The sequence below is a fragment of the Camellia sinensis genome, unplaced genomic scaffold (assembly GCF_055761805.1).
Source record: "Camellia sinensis isolate YWXY unplaced genomic scaffold, ASM5576180v1 Unanchor10, whole genome shotgun sequence".
Taxonomy (NCBI): domain Eukaryota; kingdom Viridiplantae; phylum Streptophyta; class Magnoliopsida; order Ericales; family Theaceae; genus Camellia; species Camellia sinensis.
Window position 1 is genome coordinate 3,435,597 of NW_028128988.1, and position 24,073 is coordinate 3,459,669.

Here is a 24,073-nt window from a genome sequence, read left to right on the forward strand (position 1 = left end):
CTCATAGGCATAACGACAAAGGAAAATGGGATTCTATGATAATCAACCTCTATATCACAACCCCTAACACCTTGTTTCAAAATCAATTCACCCCCAAGAGGTGACACTACACATATAGGAGATGCTAACTGTGCTAACTCCAATTCCAAAACAGATGCAAATGCAGCAGACACAAAGGAATGAGATGCACCCGTATCAATCAAAACATTAGCAACCGAGTTGCAAAACAAGAAGGTACCTCTCACAACTGATGGAGTCGGTACAAGATCCTGCGCGGTAACAGCGTACACGCGCCCAGACGACCTCTGATCAACCTGCTCAACCCTAGGAGCATAAGATTGCTGCACTGACTGGGACGATGAAGCCCCCCGATTGGCCCTTGAGGCCTGACCTGACTGAGCTGGCTGCTGACCCTGATTCGGCCCCAAACCTGATGCACCAGGTGTGCCTCCTAACTGCGGGCAATACCTCTTCATGTGCCCTGGCTGACCACAATGATAACACGAGAGTGGCTGGCCTCTACCCTGACTCTGGCTCTGAGATCGAGCCGAAGATGATGCTGCTCTCTGCACTCCTCCCCTCTGAGGACAAACTGGAGACTTGTGGCCCAGCTGGCCACACTTGAAACAGGTAATGTCTCCCTGACTGCCTTTCCCCGAACTAGCACTCGGTACAGGAAAAGTCGATCTCGAAAAGCTACCCTGAGACTGCTGGGGATTAAAACCCTTCTGTCTCCTACCATCACTCTGACTATCCTGACTCCTCTTGGAGCCCTTCTGCCCTTCCTCCTCCTCCTGCATCATGATCTCCATATGGGCTGCAGCATCAACCATACGCCCATAATCCCGAATCATAGTTCCCCCAACTCTCAGCTTGAGGCCACGCCTCAACTTCTTCTCAAACTCAATACAACGGCGTTCCTCAGACGCCACCAACTCAGGTGCAAACCTGGACAAACTAGTAAATGCAGCCTCAAACTCGGCCACAGAAGAACTCGCCTGCCTTAGCTGGCAGAACTGATCTCTCAACTTCTCCCTAACTGCTGGAGATAAAAACTTTTCCTGGAAAGCATTCACAAAAGCCTCCCATGTACCTCCTATACGCCCCTTAGTAAACTTCCACCACTGACCTGCATCCCCCTTCAACTGGAAAGATGCCAAGGTCACTTTCAACCCCTCGTCTTCGATGCCAAGCATCTCAAACGTCTTCGTTGTCTGTTCGAGCCATTCATCTGCCTTAAGTGGTTCTTTAGGATCACCCACAAATTCATCCGGATTGGACCGGAAGAATTCCCTCTTCAGAAAGGAAGGTCCTGCATCCGCAATACCAACCTGAGCTTGATTCTCAGCTCTAAGAATGCCTACTGACTCCCTGAATGCCCCTGCTATCTCTCGGGCTAGAGTGCCCATAGCCTGCTGGCCTACTGACTCAGCCACATTAGCCTGACCAGTTCCCTCTTGAACTACCGGAATCTCCTCTGGCACAGGCACCTCCTGCCTACCCGGCCTACCACGCCTACCGCGTCCTCGTCCTCGTCCTGACATCCTAATAAAGGAAACAAAGACAATAGCACATTAAACAATGTGCCGAAGCTAAACACTCGCGTCCCAATGCAATGGACAACAATAATTCATTCCACGTAAGCACATAATCACATAAGCACCTACGAATTTCATTCCCGGATAATGATAGTCCCAAAGGGTTACTATAGTTCCGGTTGGAAGCAGCAGTGATCAAGTGCCTTTCCAACAAGACTACAAGAAACTCAAGGGTCCAATCAACATCCTAGAAACTACATTCCATACCCACATAATCACATAAACATGTTATCACATAAGCATATAACATTACACTAAGTCTCTATCAAACGAGACGAACCCAATGTGATACTAATCACTTCCCACGTACCCAAAGTATTCAAACCCGGTACGCTCTGATACCAAGTTGTAACGCCCTAAAAAATAAACCCATTATATATATCATTGACATGCATTATTTAATGAAAACATTTTAATAATTCATTATAATACCCATCAGAGTTTTACTAAAACAAAAGTAATACATGTAACATCAAATCAAATACCCTACAAGCTTACAACTTTCCAAGCCAACACTTGGACACAAAGTACGAGTTCTAACTCAAAGATAAATTAAGCCCTAGGCTTGAGTGTTTACATGTATTAACAATGAAAAACAAGCAACTAAAAGTAGTCTTCCAGAATTCCAAGTCCTTCCAAGCTAAGTCCTTGGAGGTATCTTATCACCTGAACCTGAAAATGATGTTCCCATAAAGGGTGAGCCACAGCCCAGTAGAAATATACTAAACCACATATAAGCAATGAATAAAGCAATGGCATTCAACAGATGGTTAACCAAGATAATCAATTACTTCATTTTACTGTCTCATGACACTATTGTCTAAGATACGTTTAACTTTCCAATTTTATCAACATGGCTCAGAACCTGGCCCAACTTACAACAGTGAATTATATATATATATCAAATTCACATTCTTCCAATATCAATAAACAAATGAGACTCAAGCTCAAACCAAAACACTTCATACTTCCAGATTGATACACATTTTAGTGCTGTATCATCAAAACACTTCAATATCAATAAGCACACATAAAAGTGATGCTAATGGAGTCCATCCCCTATCTCCTCCCAAACAAAATCCGGTTTAGAGGTCCATCCCCTATCTTCCCCTAAACCGTGGAGTACATCCCCTATCTCCTCCCACACACAAACAATGTATGCAAATGCAATGCTCAATCAATACACGTATTTTCTGTATCAATGCCACAGTCAAAATTAATGACTTAACCAATGTGATTAGTTCCAGTTATTCCTAATCCACATGCAATGTCTACAACAATCATGACTATCCTCCACCGATAGCCCAAAACAGTTATTTCTAAACTGAAAATAACAATGTCCACCATTCAATAGACAAATGATTCAAATTATCCAATTACGCCATTTAATCAATGAATTCCCCAATTCCATGAATTACTTATACAAATCAATTCAACAATTCAACTAAGGTTTTTCCCAAAATTTACCAAAGTATTCCCAACATATTAAAATACCAAAACTTAGAACATAACCTATAAAATGGAGTAGGAAATCCCTACCTCAAAGAAAACAACCCAAAAGGTGAAGAAAGAGATGAGTGCCCAAATACCAAAGTGCTCCAAATCGCCAAATGCTCAGATTAAATGATAGCCCTTGCCTCACTCTATCTTTTATATGAAGGATCTAGGGTAGAAACACACCCTAAGTGGACCAAATCTAAGAAAGAATGTGAGTAGGGAGAGAGAGAAGTCGGACCTAGGGTTTGGAATCAAAAGAAAATGAAAAAGACTGATCAAATCCCGCTGCTGGGTATATAAACTGGACAGGCTCGCTCGAGCGAAGACTTGGTCGCTCGAGCGACCAGACACAGAGAAACTACGCTCGAGCCAAGGAAGCCTTGCTCGAGCCAACAACTCAAAAGCTCGCTCGAGCGAAAGAAATCTCGGTCGAGCGAAGAACCCATACCCTCAGGTCTGAACCCAGACACACGCTCGAGCGAAGGAACTATAGCTCGAGCGAAGGATGAACTAACTCGCTCGAGCGAAGAAAAGCTCGCTCGAGCCAAGAATGCACAGCTACAGGTCCAAATCAAACACTACCTCTCGCTCGAGCGAACAACTCCTCGCTCGAGCGAAGAACCAAAAACCTGGACAGCAACTCTTGGTTTCTAATCCCAACCAACCTGAAACAAACCTGCCCAACACATCCTATAATTCCAAAAGAGAAAATAAAGGACAACAACACCAATTATACAATGACAGAATCTACGGAACCTAAGTCCGGATACAATGATCAAATGGGAAAAGACCGGGGTCGCTATAACCTCCCCCCCTTCAAAGAATTTCGTCCCCGAAATTAAGCTTAAGTTTTTGAAAACAGATTTCTTTTTCAATTCCCAATGATATTATAAAACAATAATAGACAGCTTGACCCAATGCTGGTCACCTCATCTCTTTATCAAGAGGCATCTCACAACATATATTACACAACATATATCTCAATCTGTATCATTATTATGCATTAATTCTTTCAATGTTAACAATTTCCATATCATATTCAATTGCATGATATATATAACACATCCAACAATGTAATCAACATATACAATGTTACACTAATCTTTTATAATGAAACAAGTTTCAAGATACACCCATTTACCAAAAACATACTCAATGTTTTACAACTTAAGACATATGTAAAGCTCTTAAGTTCACAATAAAACAGAATCTAATTATAAGATTACAAATCAACAAACATGTCCGGATATTTCTCGCGAACTTCCAATTCACGTTCCCAAGTGGCTTCTTCCACTCCGTGGTGTTTCCACAAAACTTTGACCAAAGGGATGGTTTTGCCTCGCAAAACTTGATCCCGCCTATCCAAGACCCGAACCGGTCTCTCCTCATACGAAATATCCTCATCAACCACTAAATCGGTCCAATCCAACACATGTGATGGATCTAGCTCATACTTCCGAAGCATACTCACATGAAATACGTCATGTACTCCAGACAACTGCGGCGGCAAAGCTAAACGATAAGCAGCCTCGCCAATCCTCTTAAGGATCTCAAACGGACCAATGAATCGAGGGGACAACTTCCCACTCTTCCCAAACCTCATCAAACCTCGTTTAGGTGATATCTTCAGAAAGACATGATCACCCTCCACAAACACCAAGGGTCTCCTTCTACGGTCGGCATAAGATTTCTGACGACTCTGTGCTGTAACAAGCCTCTTACGGATAAGTTCAACTTTCTCCGTCGTTTCCCTCACCAACTCTGGACCCAACAGAGGTGCATCACCCACCTCGGCCCAACAAACAGGAGATCTACACGGTCGGCCATACAAGGCCTCAAATGGTGCCATACCGATACTAGACTGGAAACTGTTGTTGTAGGCAAACTCCACCAACGGTAAGTGCCTCTCTCACGACCCACTAAAGTCTAGAACACAACCCCGAAGCATATCTTCAAGTATCTGAATAGTACGCTCGGACTGTCCGTCAGTCTGAGGATGATAAGCCGTGCTAAAGGTCAACTTAGTGCCTAAGGCACTCTGCAAACTCTGCCACAACCTGGCAGTAAAACGAGGATCTCTATCTGAAACGATCGTCACTGGGACCCCGTGCAATCTCACTATGTCCCGAATATACAAGTCGGCAAGATGATCCACCGTATTTCTCACGCGCATAGGGATAAAGTGCGCCGACTTAGTCAACCGGTCTACAACCACCCAAATAGCATCACTACCCCGCTGAGTCCTCGGAAGACCTACAACGAAGTCCATAGTGACATGCTCCCACTTCCACTCGGCAATAGGCAAGGGTTGCAACAAACCCGCTGGCCTCTGATGCTCGGCCTTCACTTGCTGGCAAGTAAGGCACTTCGATACGAAAGCTGCCACATCTCTCTTCATACCCCGCCACCAAAACTGGCGACTCAGATCCCGATACATCTTAGTGCCTCCCGGATGCACCGCAAGGCGTGAATGATGAAACTCTCGGAGTACCTCCCCTCGGCAAGACTCCGGCACAAACAGACGGTCACGGTATCTCACACTCAGGTCGGAAAATACCATCAAACCCTTCTCAGCCTTCCCACCGGAAATCTTCTCACGGAGAGATTCTACCTCAAAGTCACCTCTCTGAGCCTCTAACACTCGAGTCACAAGTGAAGGCTGTGCAATAACAGAAAACAAGACCGCAGCCTCAACGGATTCGCCCATAAGTAAATCAAACTCTCCAAGTGCACCCAACATCTCCCACTCTCGGATGGCTATGCTAGCTATGTCACCAACAGGTTTCCTGCTAAGGGCATCGGCCACCACATTGGCCTTTCCCGGATGATAATGCAACTCAAAGTCATAATCCTCTATAAATTCCATCCACCTTCTCTGCCTCAAGTTCAAGTCTTTCTGAGTAAACAAATACTTCAGACTCTTATGATCCGAGAACACCTCGAACCTCTCACCATAAAGATAATGCCTCCAAATCTTCAAGGCAAAAATCACAGCTGCTAACTCTAAATCATGTGTAGGGTAATTTTGCTCGTGAATTTTCAACTGACGTGAACCATAGGCAACTACTTTCCCTTCTTGCATTAACACACAACCCAAACCCTCTCGTGAGGCGTCACAATAGACTGCATAACCCAACCCTCTCTCCGGAATAATCAATACTGGGGCGGTAGTCAGTCTAACTTTCAACTCCTGAAACGACTTTTCACAAGTCTCACTCCATACAAATTTGACTCCCTTCCGAGTCAGTCTAGTCAACGGTGATGCTAACTTGGAGAAATCTTTCACAAACCGACGGTAATACCCAGCTAATCCCAGAAAACTGCGGATCTCAAATACACTCTTAGGCTGTGCCCAATCCTGCACTGCCTCTACCTTGGATGTATCAACAAACACTCCTTCACCGGATACCACATGGCCTAAGAATTTGACTTCCCTCAACCAGAACTCACACTTTCCAAACTTGGCATACAGCCTATGGGCTCTAAGTAACTCAAGCACCACCCTCAAGTGTGCCTCGTGCTCCTCCTCAGAAGACGAATAGATAAGGATGTCGTCCACAAAAACGACTACAAACCGATCCAAGAATTCCCGGAAGATCCGGTTAATCAAGTCCATAAAGACTGCCGGTGCGTTGGTGAGCCCGAATGGCATCACCAAAAACTCATAATGGCCATACCGCGTACGGAATGCCGTCTTCGGAATATCCTCTTCCCTGACCCTCAACTGGTGGTAACCCGATCTCAAGTCTATTTTAGAGAAACAACGGGAACCCTTCAACTGGTCAAACAGGTCATCTATACGGGGCATAGGGTACTTATTCTTGACCGTAGCCCGATTCAACTTCCGGTAATCTATACAAAGTCTCAAAGCACCATCTTTCTTTTTAACAAAGAGGGTCGGTGCTCCCCACGGCGAAACACTAGGGCGTATAAAACCCTTGTCTAGTAACTCCTGAAGTTGGATCTTCAACTCAACTAACTCAGCTGGGGCAAAACGGTAAGGTGCCATAGAAATCGGCGCCGTGCCGGGCACCAGGTCAATAGAGAACTTAGTCTCTCGATGCGGTGGCAAACCAACAAGATCCTCGGGAAAGACGTCCGAGTACTCACAAACCACCCTTGGCAACTCAATCTGAGTCTCAACATCCTCATTAATCGAAAGGTTAGCAAGTAGACCACTAAGCTCACTTCGTCCTCGTGGAACATACCCCGGTGGCAACACATCACCAACCCGGTCCCCCAGAAAATGAAAATACTCTCCACTCACAGTACAACAAGTGACCCTCTGGCGGTAGCAATCAATAACTGCCCTGTATGACGATAACCAGTCCATACCCAAAATAACATCAAAACCCCTCATAGGCATAACGACAAAGGAAAATGGGATTCTATGATAATCAACCTCTATATCACAACCCCTAACACCTTGTTTCAAAATCAATTCACCCCCAAGAGGTGACACTACACATATAGGAGATGCTAACTGTGCTAACTCCAATTCCAAAACAGATGCAAATGCAGCAGACACAAAGGAATGAGATGCACCCGTATCAATCAAAACATTAGCAACCGAGTTGCAAAACAAGAAGGTACCTCTCACAACTGATGGAGTCGGTACAAGATCCTGCGCGGTAACAGCGTACACGCGCCCAGACGACCTCTGATCAACCTGCTCAACCCTAGGAGCATAAGATTGCTGCACTGACTGGGACGATGAAGCCCCCCGATTGGCCCTTGAGGCCTGACCTGACTGAGCTGGCTGCTGACCCTGATTCGGCCCCAAACCTGATGCACCAGGTGTGCCTCCCAACTGCGGGCAATACCTCTTCATGTGCCCTGGCTGACCACAATGATAACACGAGAGTGGCTGGCCTCTACCCTGACTCTGGCTCTGAGATCGAGCCGAAGATGATGCTGCTCTCTGCACTCCTCCCCTCTGAGGACAAACTGGAGACTTGTGGCCCAGCTGGCCACACTTGAAACAGGTAATGTCTCCCTGACTGCCTTTCCCCGAACTAGCACTCGGTACAGGAAAAGTCGATCTCGAAAAGCTACCCTGAGACTGCTGGGGATTAAAACCCTTCTGTCTCCTACCATCACTCTGACTATCCTGACTCCTCTTGGAGCCCTTCTGCCCTTCCTCCTCCTCCTGCATCATGATCTCCATATGGGCTGCAGCATCAACCATACGCCCATAATCCCGAATCATAGTTCCCCCAACTCTCAGCTTGAGGCCACGCCTCAACTTCTTCTCAAACTCAATACAACGGCGTTCCTCAGACGCCACCAACTCAGGTGCAAACCTGGACAAACTAGTAAATGCAGCCTCAAACTCGGCCACAGAAGAACTCGCCTGCCTTAGCTGGCAGAACTGATCTCTCAACTTCTCCCTAACTGCTGGAGATAAAAACTTTTCCTGGAAAGCATTCACAAAAGCCTCCCATGTACCTCCTATACGCCCCTTAGTAAACTTCCACCACTGACCTGCATCCCCCTTCAACTGGAAAGATGCCAAGGTCACTTTCAACCCCTCGTCTTCGATGCCAAGCATCTCAAACGTCTTCGTTGTCTGTTCGAGCCATTCATCTGCCTTAAGTGGTTCTTTAGGATCACCCACAAATTCATCCGGATTGGACCGGAAGAATTCCCTCTTCAGAAAGGAAGGTCCTGCATCCGCAATACCAACCTGAGCTTGATTCTCAGCTCTAAGAATGCCTACTGACTCCCTGAATGCCCCTGCTATCTCTCGGGCTAGAGTGCCCATAGCCTGCTGGCCTACTGACTCAGCCACATTAGCCTGACCAGTTCCCTCTTGAACTACCGGAATCTCCTCTGGCACAGGCACCTCCTGCCTACCCGGCCTACCACGCCTACCGCGTCCTCGTCCTCGTCCTGACATCCTAATAAAGGAAACAAAGACAATAGCACATTAAACAATGTGCCGAAGCTAAACACTCGCGTCCCAATGCAATGGACAACAATAATTCATTCCACGTAAGCACATAATCACATAAGCACCTACGAATTTCATTCCCGGATAATGATAGTCCCAAAGGGTTACTATAGTTCCGGTTGGAAGCAGCAGTGATCAAGTGCCTTTCCAACAAGACTACAAGAAACTCAAGGGTCCAATCAACATCCTAGAAACTACATTCCATACCCACATAATCACATAAACATGTTATCACATAAGCATATAACATTACACTAAGTCTCTATCAAACGAGACGAACCCAATGTGATACTAATCACTTCCCACGTACCCAAAGTATTCAAACCCGGTACGCTCTGATACCAAGTTGTAACGCCCTAAAAAATAAACCCATTATATATATCATTGACATGCATTATTTAATGAAAACATTTTAATAATTCATTATAATACCCATCAGAGTTTTACTAAAACAAAAGTAATACATGTAACATCAAATCAAATACCCTACAAGCTTACAACTTTCCAAGCCAACACTTGGACACAAAGTACGAGTTCTAACTCAAAGATAAATTAAGCCCTAGGCTTGAGTGTTTACATGTATTAACAATGAAAAACAAGCAACTAAAAGTAGTCTTCCAGAATTCCAAGTCCTTCCAAGCTAAGTCCTTGGAGGTATCTTATCACCTGAACCTGAAAATGATGTTCCCATAAAGGGTGAGCCACAGCCCAGTAGAAATATACTAAACCACATATAAGCAATGAATAAAGCAATGGCATTCAACAGATGGTTAACCAAGATAATCAATTACTTCATTTTACTGTCTCATGACACTATTGTCTAAGATACGTTTAACTTTCCAATTTTATCAACATGGCTCAGAACCTGGCCCAACTTACAACAGTGAATTATATATATATATCAAATTCACATTCTTCCAATATCAATAAACAAATGAGACTCAAGCTCAAACCAAAACACTTCATACTTCCAGATTGATACACATTTTAGTGCTGTATCATCAAAACACTTCAATATCAATAAGCACACATAAAAGTGATGCTAATGGAGTCCATCCCCTATCTCCTCCCAAACAAAATCCGGTTTAGAGGTCCATCCCCTATCTTCCCCTAAACCGTGGAGTACATCCCCTATCTCCTCCCACACACAAACAATGTATGCAAATGCAATGCTCAATCAATACACGTATTTTCTGTATCAATGCCACAGTCAAAATTAATGACTTAACCAATGTGATTAGTTCCAGTTATTCCTAATCCACATGCAATGTCTACAACAATCATGACTATCCTCCACCGATAGCCCAAAACAGTTATTTCTAAACTGAAAATAACAATGTCCACCATTCAATAGACAAATGATTCAAATTATCCAATTACGCCATTTAATCAATGAATTCCCCAATTCCATGAATTACTTATACAAATCAATTCAACAATTCAACTAAGGTTTTTCCCAAAATTTACCAAAGTATTCCCAACATATTAAAATACCAAAACTTAGAACATAACCTATAAAATGGAGTAGGAAATCCCTACCTCAAAGAAAACAACCCAAAAGGTGAAGAAAGAGATGAGTGCCCAAATACCAAAGTGCTCCAAATCGCCAAATGCTCAGATTAAATGATAGCCCTTGCCTCACTCTATCTTTTATATGAAGGATCTAGGGTAGAAACACACCCTAAGTGGACCAAATCTAAGAAAGAATGTGAGTAGGGAGAGAGAGAAGTCGGACCTAGGGTTTGGAATCAAAAGAAAATGAAAAAGACTGATCAAATCCCGCTGCTGGGTATATAAACTGGACAGGCTCGCTCGAGCGAAGACTTGGTCGCTCGAGCGACCAGACACAGAGAAACTACGCTCGAGCCAAGGAAGCCTTGCTCGAGCCAACAACTCAAAAGCTCGCTCGAGCGAAAGAAATCTCGGTCGAGCGAAGAACCCATACCCTCAGGTCTGAACCCAGACACACGCTCGAGCGAAGGAACTATAGCTCGAGCGAAGGATGAACTAACTCGCTCGAGCGAAGAAAAGCTCGCTCGAGCCAAGAATGCACAGCTACAGGTCCAAATCAAACACTACCTCTCGCTCGAGCGAACAACTCCTCGCTCGAGTGAAGAACCAAAAACCTGGACAGCAACTCTTGGTTTCTAATCCCAACCAACCTGAAACAAACCTGCCCAACACATCCTATAATTCCAAAAGAGAAAATAAAGGACAACAACACCAATTATACAATGACAGAATCTACGGAACCTAAGTCCGGATACAATGATCAAATGGGAAAAGACCGGGGTCGCTATAACCTCCCCCCCTTCAAAGAATTTCGTCCCCGAAATTAAGCTTAAGTTTTTGAAAACAGATTTCTTTTTCAATTCCCAATGATATTATAAAACAATAATAGACAGCTTGACCCAATGCTGGTCACCTCATCTCTTTATCAAGAGGCATCTCACAACATATATTACACAACATATATCTCAATCTGTATCATTATTATGCATTAATTCTTTCAATGTTAACAATTTCCATATCATATTCAATTGCATGATATATATAACACATCCAACAATGTAATCAACATATACAATGTTACACTAATCTTTTATAATGAAACAAGTTTCAAGATACACCCATTTACCAAAAACATACTCAATGTTTTACAACTTAAGACATATGTAAAGCTCTTAAGTTCACAATAAAACAGAATCTAATTATAAGATTACAAATCAACAAACATGTCCGGATATTTCTCGCGAACTTCCAATTCACGTTCCCAAGTGGCTTCTTCCACTCCGTGGTGTTTCCACAAAACTTTGACCAAAGGGATGGTTTTGCCTCGCAAAACTTGATCCCGCCTATCCAAGACCCGAACCGGTCTCTCCTCATACGAAATATCCTCATCAACCACTAAATCGGTCCAATCCAACACATGTGATGGATCTAGCTCATACTTCCGAAGCATACTCACATGAAATACGTCATGTACTCCAGACAACTGCGGCGGCAAAGCTAAACGATAAGCAGCCTCGCCAATCCTCTTAAGGATCTCAAACGGACCAATGAATCGAGGGGACAACTTCCCACTCTTCCCAAACCTCATCAAACCTCGTTTAGGTGATATCTTCAGAAAGACATGATCACCCTCCACAAACACCAAGGGTCTCCTTCTACGGTCGGCATAAGATTTCTGACGACTCTGTGCTGTAACAAGCCTCTTACGGATAAGTTCAACTTTCTCCGTCGTTTCCCTCACCAACTCTGGACCCAACAGAGGTGCATCACCCACCTCGGCCCAACAAACAGGAGATCTACACGGTCGGCCATACAAGGCCTCAAATGGTGCCATACCGATACTAGACTGGAAACTGTTGTTGTAGGCAAACTCCACCAACGGTAAGTGCCTCTCTCACGACCCACTAAAGTCTAGAACACAACCCCGAAGCATATCTTCAAGTATCTGAATAGTACGCTCGGACTGTCCGTCAGTCTGAGGATGATAAGCCGTGCTAAAGGTCAACTTAGTGCCTAAGGCACTCTGCAAACTCTGCCACAACCTGGCAGTAAAACGAGGATCTCTATCTGAAACGATCGTCACTGGGACCCCGTGCAATCTCACTATGTCCCGAATATACAAGTCGGCAAGATGATCCACCGTATTTCTCACGCGCATAGGGATAAAGTGCGCCGACTTAGTCAACCGGTCTACAACCACCCAAATAGCATCACTACCCCGCTGAGTCCTCGGAAGACCTACAACGAAGTCCATAGTGACATGCTCCCACTTCCACTCGGCAATAGGCAAGGGTTGCAACAAACCCGCTGGCCTCTGATGCTCGGCCTTCACTTGCTGGCAAGTAAGGCACTTCGATACGAAAGCTGCCACATCTCTCTTCATACCCCGCCACCAAAACTGGCGACTCAGATCCCGATACATCTTAGTGCCTCCCGGATGCACCGCAAGGCGTGAATGATGAAACTCTCGGAGTACCTCCCCTCGGCAAGACTCCGGCACAAACAGACGGTCACGGTATCTCACACTCAGGTCGGAAAATACCATCAAACCCTTCTCAGCCTTCCCACCGGAAATCTTCTCACGGAGAGATTCTACCTCAAAGTCACCTCTCTGAGCCTCTAACACTCGAGTCACAAGTGAAGGCTGTGCAATAACAGAAAACAAGACCGCAGCCTCAACGGATTCGCCCATAAGTAAATCAAACTCTCCAAGTGCACCCAACATCTCCCACTCTCGGATGGCTATGCTAGCTATGTCACCAACAGGTTTCCTGCTAAGGGCATCGGCCACCACATTGGCCTTTCCCGGATGATAATGCAACTCAAAGTCATAATCCTCTATAAATTCCATCCACCTTCTCTGCCTCAAGTTCAAGTCTTTCTGAGTAAACAAATACTTCAGACTCTTATGATCCGAGAACACCTCGAACCTCTCACCATAAAGATAATGCCTCCAAATCTTCAAGGCAAAAATCACAGCTGCTAACTCTAAATCATGTGTAGGGTAATTTTGCTCGTGAATTTTCAACTGACGTGAACCATAGGCAACTACTTTCCCTTCTTGCATTAACACACAACCCAAACCCTCTCGTGAGGCGTCACAATAGACTGCATAACCCAACCCTCTCTCCGGAATAATCAATACTGGGGCGGTAGTCAGTCTAACTTTCAACTCCTGAAACGACTTTTCACAAGTCTCACTCCATACAAATTTGACTCCCTTCCGAGTCAGTCTAGTCAACGGTGATGCTAACTTGGAGAAATCTTTCACAAACCGACGGTAATACCCAGCTAATCCCAGAAAACTGCGGATCTCAAATACACTCTTAGGCTGTGCCCAATCCTGCACTGCCTCTACCTTGGATGTATCAACAAACACTCCTTCACCGGATACCACATGGCCTAAGAATTTGACTTCCCTCAACCAGAACTCACACTTTCCAAACTTGGCATACAGCCTATGGGCTCTAAGTAACTCAAGCACCACCCTCAAGTGTGCCTCGTGCTCCTCCTCAGAAGACGAATAGATAAGGATGTCGTCCACAAAAACGACTACAAACCGATCCAAGAATTCCCGGAAGATCCGGTTAATCAAGTCCATAAAGACTGCCGGTGCGTTGGTGAGCCCGAATGGCATCACCAAAAACTCATAATGGCCATACCGCGTACGGAATGCCGTCTTCGGAATATCCTCTTCCCTGACCCTCAACTGGTGGTAACCCGATCTCAAGTCTATTTTAGAGAAACAACGGGAACCCTTCAACTGGTCAAACAGGTCATCTATACGGGGCATAGGGTACTTATTCTTGACCGTAGCCCGATTCAACTTCCGGTAATCTATACAAAGTCTCAAAGCACCATCTTTCTTTTTAACAAAGAGGGCCGGTGCTCCCCACGGCGAAACACTAGGGCGTATAAAACCCTTGTCTAGTAACTCCTGAAGTTGGATCTTCAACTCAACTAACTCAGCTGGGGCAAAACGGTAAGGTGCCATAGAAATCGGCGCCGTGCCGGGCACCAGGTCAATAGAGAACTCAGTCTCTCGATGCGGTGGCAAACCAACAAGATCCTCGGGAAAGACGTCCGAGTACTCACAAACCACCCTTGGCAACTCAATCTGAGTCTCAACATCCTCATTAATCGAAAGGTTAGCAAGTAGACCACTAAGCTCACTTCGTCCTCGTGGAACATACCCCGGTGGCAACACATCACCAACCCGGTCCCCCAGAAAATGAAAATACTCTCCACTCACAGTACAACAAGTGACCCTCTGGCGGTAGCAATCAATAACTGCCCTGTATGACGATAACCAGTCCATACCCAAAATAGCATCAAAACCCCTCATAGGCATAACGACAAAGGAAAATGGGATTCTATGATAATCAACCTCTATATCACAACCCCTAACACCTTGTTTCAAAATCAATTCACCCCCAAGAGGTGACACTACACATATAGGAGATGCTAACTGTGCTAACTCCAATTCCAAAACAGATGCAAATGCAGCAGACACAAAGGAATGAGATGCACCCGTATCAATCAAAACATTAGCAACCGAGTTGCAAAACAAGAAGGTACCTCTCACAACTGATGGAGTCGGTACAAGATCCTGCGCGGTAACAGCGTACACGCGCCCAGACGACCTCTGATCAACCTGCTCAACCCTAGGAGCATAAGATTGCTGCACTGACTGGGACGATGAAGCCCCCCGATTGGCCCTTGAGGCCTGACCTGACTGAGCTGGCTGCTGACCCTGATTCGGCCCCAAACCTGATGCACCAGGTGTGCCTCCCAACTGCGGGCAATACCTCTTCATGTGCCCTGGCTGACCACAATGATAACACGAGAGTGGCTGGCCTCTACCCTGACTCTGGCTCTGAGATCGAGCCGAAGATGATGCTGCTCTCTGCACTCCTCCCCTCTGAGGACAAACTGGAGACTTGTGGCCCAGCTGGCCACACTTGAAACAGGTAATGTCTCCCTGACTGCCTTTCCTCGAACTAGCACTCGGTACAGGAAAAGTCGATCTCGAAAAGCTACCCTGAGACTGCTGGGGATTAAAACCCTTCTGTCTCCTACCATCACTCTGACTATCCTGACTTCTCTTGGAGCCCTTCTGCCCTTCCTCCTCCTCCTGCATCATGATCTCCATATGGGCTGCAGCATCAACCATACGCCCATAATCCCGAATCATAGTTCCCCCAACTCTCAGCTTGAGGCCACGCCTCAACTTCTTCTCAAACTCAATACAACGGCGTTCCTCAGACGCCACCAACTCAGGTGCAAACCTGGACAAACTAGTAAATGCAGCCTCAAACTCGGCCACAGAAGAACTCGCCTGCCTTAGCTGGCAGAACTGATCTCTCAACTTCTCCCTAACTGCTGGAGATAAAAACTTTTCCTGGAAAGCATTCACAAAAGCCTCCCATGTACCTCCTATACGCCCCTTAGTAAACTTCCACCACTGACCTGCATCCCCCTTCAACTGGAAAGATGCCAAGGTCACTTTCAACCCCTCGTCTTCGATGCCAAGCATCTCAAATGTCTTCGTTGTCTGTTCGAGCCATTCATCTGCCTTAAGTGGTTCTTTAGGATCACCCACAAATTCATCCGGATTGGACCGGAAGAATTCCCTCTTCAGAAAGGAAGGTCCTGCATCCGCAATACCAACCTGAGCTTGATTCTCAGCTCTAAGAATGCCTACTGACTCCCTGAATGCCCCTGCTATCTCTCGGGCTAGAGTGCCCATAGCCTGCTGGCCTACTGACTCGGCCACATTAGCCTGACCAGTTCCCTCTTGAACTACCGGAATCTCCTCTGGCACAGGCACCTCCTGCCTACCCGGCCTACCACGCCTACCGCGTCCTCGTCCTCGTCCTGACATCCTAATAAAGGAAACAAAGACAATAGCACATTAAACAATGTGCCGAAGCTAAACACTCGCGTCCCAATGCAATGGACAACAATAATTCATTCCACGTAAGCACATAATCACATAAGCACCTACGAATTTCATTCCCGGATAATGATAGTCCCAAAGGGTTACTATAGTTCCGGTTGGAAGCAGCAGTGATCAAGTGCCTTTCCAACAAGACTACAAGAAACTCAAGGGTCCAATCAACATCCTAGAAACTACATTCCATACCCACATAATCACATAAACATGTTATCACATAAGCATATAACATTACACTAAGTCTCTATCAAACGAGACGAACCCAATGTGATACTAATCACTTCCCACGTACCCAAAGTATTCAAACCCGGTACGCTCTGATACCAAGTTGTAACGCCCTCAAAAATAAACCCATTATATATATCATTGACATGCATTATTTAATGAAAACATTTTAATAATTCATTATAATACCCATCAGAGTTTTACTAAAACAAAAGTAATACATGTAACATCAAATCAAATGCCCTACAGGCTTACAACTTTCCAAGCCAACACTTGGACACAAAGTACGAGTTCTAACTCAAAGATAAATTAAGCCCTAGGCTTGAGTGTTTACATGTATTAACAATGAAAAACAAGCAACTAAAAGTAGTCTTCCAGAATTCCAAGTCCTTCCAAGCTAAGTCCTTGGAGGTATCTTATCACCTGAACCTGAAAATGATGTTCCCATAAAGGGTGAGCCACAGCCCAGTAGAAATATACTAAACCACATATAAGCAATGAATAAAGCAATGGCATTCAACAGATGGTTAACCAAGATAATCAATTACTTCATTTTACTGTCTCATGACACTATTGTCTAAGATACGTTTAACTTTCCAATTTTATCAACATGGCTCAGAACCTGGCCCAACTTACAACAGTGAATTATATATATATATCAAATTCACATTCTTCCAATATCAATAAACAAATGAGACTCAAGCTCAAACCAAAACACTTCATACTTCCAGATTGATACACATTTTAGTGCTGTATCATCAAAACACTTCAATATCAATAAGCACACATAAAAGTGATGCTAATGGAGTCCATCCCCTATCTCCTCCCAAACAAAATCCGGTTTAGAGGTCCATCCCCTATCTTCCCCTAAACCGTGGAGTACATCCCCTATCTCCTCCCACACACAAACAATGTATGCAAATGCAATGCTCAATCAATACACGTATTTTCTGTATCAATGCCACAGTCAAAATTAATGACTTAACCAATGTGATTAGTTCCAGTTATTCCTAATCCACATGCAATGTCTACAACAATCATGACTATCCTCCACCGATAGCCCAAAACAGTTATTTCTAAACTGAAAATAACAATGTCCACCATTCAATAGACAAATGATTCAAATTATCCAATTACGCCATTTAATCAATGAATTCCCCAATTCCATGAATTACTTATACAAATCAATTCAACAATTCAACTAAGGTTTTTCCCAAAATTTACCAAAGTATTCCCAACATATTAAAATACCAAAACTTAGAACATAACCTATAAAATGGAGTAGGAAATCCCTACCTCAAAGAAAACAACCCAAAAGGTGAAGAAAGAGATGAGTGCCCAAATACCAAAGTGCTCCAAATCGCCAAATGCTCAGATTAAATGATAGCCCTTGCCTCACTCTATCTTTTATATGAAGGATCTAGGGTAGAAACACACCCTAAGTGGACCAAATCTAAGAAAGAAGGTGAGTAGGGAGAGAGAGAAGTCGGACCTAGGGTTTGGAATCAAAAGAAAATGAAAAAGACTGATCAAATCCCGCTGCTGGGTATATAAATTGGACAGGCTCGCTCGAGCGAAGACTTGGTCGCTCGAGCGACCAGACACAGAGAAACTACGCTCGAGCCAAGGAAGCCTTGCTCGAGCCAACAACTCAAAAGCTCGCTCGAGCGAAAGAAATCTCGGTCGAGCGAAGAACCCATACCCTCAGGTCTGAACCCAGACACACGCTCGAGCGAAGGAACTATAGCTCGAGCGAAGGATGAACTAACTCGCTCGAGCGAAGAAAAGCTCGCTCGAGCCAAGAATGCACAGCTACAGGTCCAAATCAAACACTACCTCTCGCTCGAGCGAACAACTCCTCGCTCGAGCGAAGAACCAAAAACCTGGACAGAAACTCTTGGTTTCTAATCCCAACCAACCTGAAACAAACCTGCCCAACACATCCTATAATTCCAAAAGAGAAAATAAAGGACAACAACACCAATTATACAATGACAGAATCTACGGAACCTAAGTCCGGATACAATAATCAAATGGGAAAGACCGGGGTCGCTATAGATATGCTGATTAATTATTATGCAAACCCCTGTGCAATGCTCTGTACATGTTTGTTAATTTTTATTCTTTAGCTTACTGGTTTTTTACTCCGTCAATTCTCAATCTATATGTACACACACACATACAGATTTTTAGTATTAGCTTATTAGTTTTTTACTCTGTCAATTCTCAATCTATAATAATATTTGCACTAGAATGTCTTCTTTTTAATCATAGAGAAGTGATGCCTTTACCGGTTTATCTTCCATTCATATTTTGTAAGCATGCTGACCATTGGAGATGTCCAAATTTTTAGTATTAGTTGAAATCTGTGAATGGTTATGACTTCAAATGACAGCCCTTGGAGGGGAGGGGGAAGTCTAACCCCAATGGTTATCTACTGTATTATTTCAATTCAAATCCTCTCTGCCCCTAGATCTCACGCTGCTGCAATAAGGATTGTAGGAGAATTACGTGCCCTGTTCTCTGTACACTTTTTATCTGGCAGCGCTTGAAAGTCAACCCAATTTTGTATATTGTAGGTATGTGTGGAGGTACAAGATTTAATTATTCTTTCTCCGGTATTTATTTCCTTCATATGAGTTGATATTTCAATTTTGCAATTGCAGGTTTATTACCGATTTCTGTCCAGTAGCTGAAATGGAGCTTTGGACCCTGTGAGATTACTGATAAATGATTGAGAAGGTATGTATAGGAAAGAAAATATTATGCCGTTTTTGTTCGAATTATCAACCCAATAACCAAAAATAGTGATTAGTTCGTTTTTGTTCAAATTATCAATTTTCTTTGAAAGGCAAGGTTGGCTTTCTGTTTTTGGTTGTTTTGTTTCTAGATCTGAACACAACTTCATTACTTTTCTGAGGTTTGTTTGTGTTCTTACTCTTGTTTTTTCTTGCATTGATTACCAGTTCGAATTTAGACTCAACAAAGTTTTACTTCTCTTGAAGATCACTGCTTGATTTTTTTTACTAATTTTAAGTGTTTCAAATTGATCTTATCGTTTCATCGTCTTGACTGATTCAGATGGCTTCGACAATGCTCTCTCTTGCCTCAGCTTCGGCAAGATAATCGCAAGGTGCCATTAAGATCAATCCATAGGTTAATTTTACAAATTTTTCAATTTTGTGTGATTTTCTTTTCATTTTCCCTATGTTGGATGCTGAAAATGAAGTATAAAAAAATATATATGAATTTAATTTTGTATTACCTTTACTTCAGTTCAGTCCTTCTATTCTATTGCATCACAATTGTGAAGCTTATCTAAAATTTTTAAGCATAACTGTTTTTTCTTTCCTCAGCAACTAAACTAGAACATTAAGGCTATGTTCGGGAACATGCTAAATTAGCCAAAAAGGTAATCCACTCCCTCTAAGTAATCAATTTTAGGTTATTCTTTTCTTAGGTTGCAAGTGCCATCAAACATTCAAAAAGCTGGTTTTTATTTGGTAAGTAAAGTACTCTATCAGAACTCTACATTAGCTTATTAAGATGTATCACGTTTATTTTTTGTAGTTTTTTATATGGGATGCACCCCCCTTGATGTCTTTTTTTATATAATTATCTTTATTCATAAAAAATGTTTATTTTTCATAGTTTTATTATTCAAAATTACTGTGGCATCTGCATGTCCAAAATTAGGCCTTGGCGATCACCTTTTATTGGGATTTGATTTGTTTATATCAAAGTGCTAGTAATGCCATGTCTTCATTCATAAAAAATTCTTTGGAGATATTTTATGATGATGGTTTGGTCATTCTTTATCTGTTACTCTGTTTCAGGTTGAACACTGACTTAATGAACTTTGTGAAGAATTGAGTGAACGTCTTCATTCTAACCTGGAGTAGAATAAGCAAATTGCACATACACTCACTTTGCATGCTAGAGCTTTCAAGGTAGTTACTTTTTCTTCTGATCCTCTCTTTCACATCTTAGATAAGCTTTCTGTTAACATTCATTCATGGCTCTGTTAACATTTGTTGTTATGCATAAGGGGTTTTGCCTAGTTCTACTCCATGATGTCTATTCCCATTTTTTTTATTTGTTACCTTCCCCAAGTTAGTATGTGAGATTTAGTTAACTAACTCCAAAATCCTATTTGTTCAGAATGATGAATAAATTACAGGCTCCTTTTATAGAGTATAGACCTTAATCTTGTTTGAGAATTTTCATCAGTGTTGGATATCACAGCTTTTATCTTATTTTTTAATTGACTTTATTGTATTTTTCTGGACAGATGATGATCATTATTCAGAATATGTCATTTCTGGCATTTGAATATCTAATGATTATGAGATGGATGGTCCCTTATTTTATTTAATTGCGCCTCGTGATCATGTTTATTCTATGTCCTAGGTATATGGCATATATTATGAACACTAATGATGAGGAGAAAGTTAAGGTATTCTTCGTGTGTCTAGTTTGCTTCAAATGCCTTAGTTAAGTGCTTCAAGGTTGATATCCAATTTTGGATTTCATATACATCTCTTTTACATTTTTGAACTTTGTTTACACTTCTGATTATTATCATGTGTGCAGGATTTTCATCCTTTCTCTATGGCTATAGACGGTGATAAGCTTTTGTGATCGTGGAACAACTAGGGCATGTTGCTCTTATAACTGAACTTGTGAAGAGGTGGGTACGAGAGAAAGACAAAGTTGAATTCGTCATAGAGTTCTAACTCATACAATGTTGAACTATTTTGATCTTATTTTGGGATTTAACTCATATAATGAACTATGTTGAAGTGAATTTGGATACTTAAAGTTTTGATTTTTGTAATTTGTTTTTTGTATATACATGAATAGATTTGATCTTGTGAGTTTTTTTTATCTTTCTTTCTTTCTTTCTTTTTTTTTTTTTTTTTTTTTTTTTTTTTTTTTTTTTTTCCTATATACAGTGATAGATTTGGGCAGTGGATGTCAATTTGTAGCTATGAAATTGAATGTTTTCAAAATGTTATTTCGAACCTTTAGCGACCAAATATATTTGTTGTTAAAAAGGTCACTATTTTGCTTTTTGCGACCAAATTGAGACATTTTGTGACAAAGTATTAGTGACAAAATATTTTAGTTTTGCAAAGTCAAACATTTTGTGACAATATAAAATTGGTCGCTAATTGTCATTTTTAGTGACATTTTCAAAAACTCGTCGCTAAAGACTTTTCTAGACGCACTTTTAGTGACTTTTTTAGTGACGAATTTAATTTTGTCACAAAAATTATTTAGAGACCAACATAATGGTTTTAGGGACCAAAATAATTGGTCGCCAAAAGTCTTATATGTTGTAGTGTTAATCACACTTAAAATTTATAATTTAAATGTTTATTATCACGGTCAAAACACATGATGAAATTATCTTTTAATGACAATCAGAAAGTGTGATAAAAATTATCCTTAACAATCACACTCTCAAAGATCATACTTTGATAAAATAAAAAATCCATTATTAAATAACATCTATCATACTTAAAATCCGTGATCTATTTATGATTTTGTAGCAATGCGGCCACCACATCCTTGAACCACCGCACATCCTTGAACCACTAATTACCTTCCACCGCCACAAACTACCTCTTACTGGCGATAATGATCTTTGGCCACAACTTTTTATTGAAAACCACTTTCAATTACAATTTTAGGCAATTGACCGGTCATCATCTCCAATCACTTCTAGCCAATAACCACCTCTAGCCATTACCTCTCATTGCCAACAATCACCTCTGACCACCATCTTTAACAGTCAACAATCACCTCTCATAGCTCTCATTTTCACTTGTTTTCAAAATAAAATTTTAAAATATTTATATACCAAATATATTTTTTGTTTTCGTTTTTACTAAAAATAAACATAAACATATTTATTGTTTCTTGTAACAAAAAAAACAATAAACTACAAATTTTGCCAAATGACACCTTAATTGTAAACTGTTTTCTGCGTGTGAACTTTATAGATTTATGAGTTAAGTTTGGCAAGAGCTATTTTATCACAAAACATTCATTGGAATTTTCTATTTATTTTCGGTCGACACATAAGTTGGTGAGCATAAAGAATGAAAACACACATGACAAATTGCACTTATGAGAGAGGAAGGAAAATGTTGAAAGATGGGTAGAACAACGACAATAATTGTCCATTTATAAATTTTTAGGATTTTAAAAATATTTGCAAAACATGGAAGATAACAAAAATCAAATATATCAAGTTTTGTATGGAAACGAAAGCTAAACAAATTCGAACCCTTTTTACAAATTTTCTAGAGCTGGTAAGGTTGACCCGAACCTGCCAGTCTGCCTACAATCTTATGGGTTTAGACCCCATTATGATATTAGAGAGAGTGAGAGAAGAGAAACTCTGTAGTATTAATAATGAGTGAGTATAGGTTTTTTAGATGGTATGAAACAATAGCCAAACAAAACAAATTATCTACAACCCATTGCATCACCATCTAAACTTTTTTTCTTTTTTTTTTTTTTTTAAAATCTGGTTTGCTTCTGATTATTTGGATATATTGTTTGGCAACAAAATTCTTTGAACAATATTTATCTCTCCCTCTAACTTCGATTTTTAAATTGCTTTTTTCAACTACTTCTAGCTCTATTTGCATGCATCTATATATACTAGGAATGTGAGCCGGCTTGATGGGTATACTTAAAATATAAATTTTAATTTTAAATTTAAAATATATTTTTTATGTTATTTAAGTGGTGAAAAGTGTTATTTATTATGTCAATTAATGGTCATTGGTTGAGGTCTTGGGCCCCATTGTGTAACAATAATTTTTTTTCCCTTGTGAATAGGGAAATCGACACTTGACACCAAAAGAGAAGGTCACTTGGCAAAAGGAGAGAAAGAGGTTCATAAAATCAAGTGAGTTGTTCACTTTTAACACTTGATACAAAAAGATAAGGTCACTTGGCAAAATGAGAGAAAGAGGTTCATAAAATCAAGTGAGTTGTTCACTTTTAATAATAGTATAAATTCAAGTATAGAAGATATACACATCTATCTATCTATCTATCTATCTATCTATCTATCTATATTATTATTAAGTGAAGGCTAGATTTAGTAACCAAGCCTTCTCATCATGCCACGTGACATAATTTTTTTTATCCTAAAAACAAAAATTACATAAAGTGTTGAAAGATGTTTGAATCCAAGACCTTCGGTTTCATTAAGAAGTCTCGCATCACTTGGGCAACATATACGTATTAGAATATTAATTTTTTTATCATTTATTTTTATTCTTATTTATTCGAATCATACACTCAAACGCG

General features: G+C 41.7%; 1 long non-coding RNA gene across 1 annotated transcript; it reads left to right on the plus strand.

Annotated features, from left to right (window-relative positions):
• The first annotated feature begins 18,799 nt into the window (after positions 1-18,799).
• Positions 18,800-21,613, plus strand: LOC145814395 (uncharacterized). The gene is made up of 7 exons (XR_014357683.1): positions 18,800-19,320; positions 19,408-19,483; positions 19,823-19,874; positions 20,098-20,153; positions 20,578-20,691; positions 21,152-21,197; positions 21,335-21,613. It is a non-coding gene; the product is annotated as an uncharacterized LOC145814395 (long non-coding RNA).
• Positions 21,614-24,073: the final 2,460 nt, after the last annotated feature.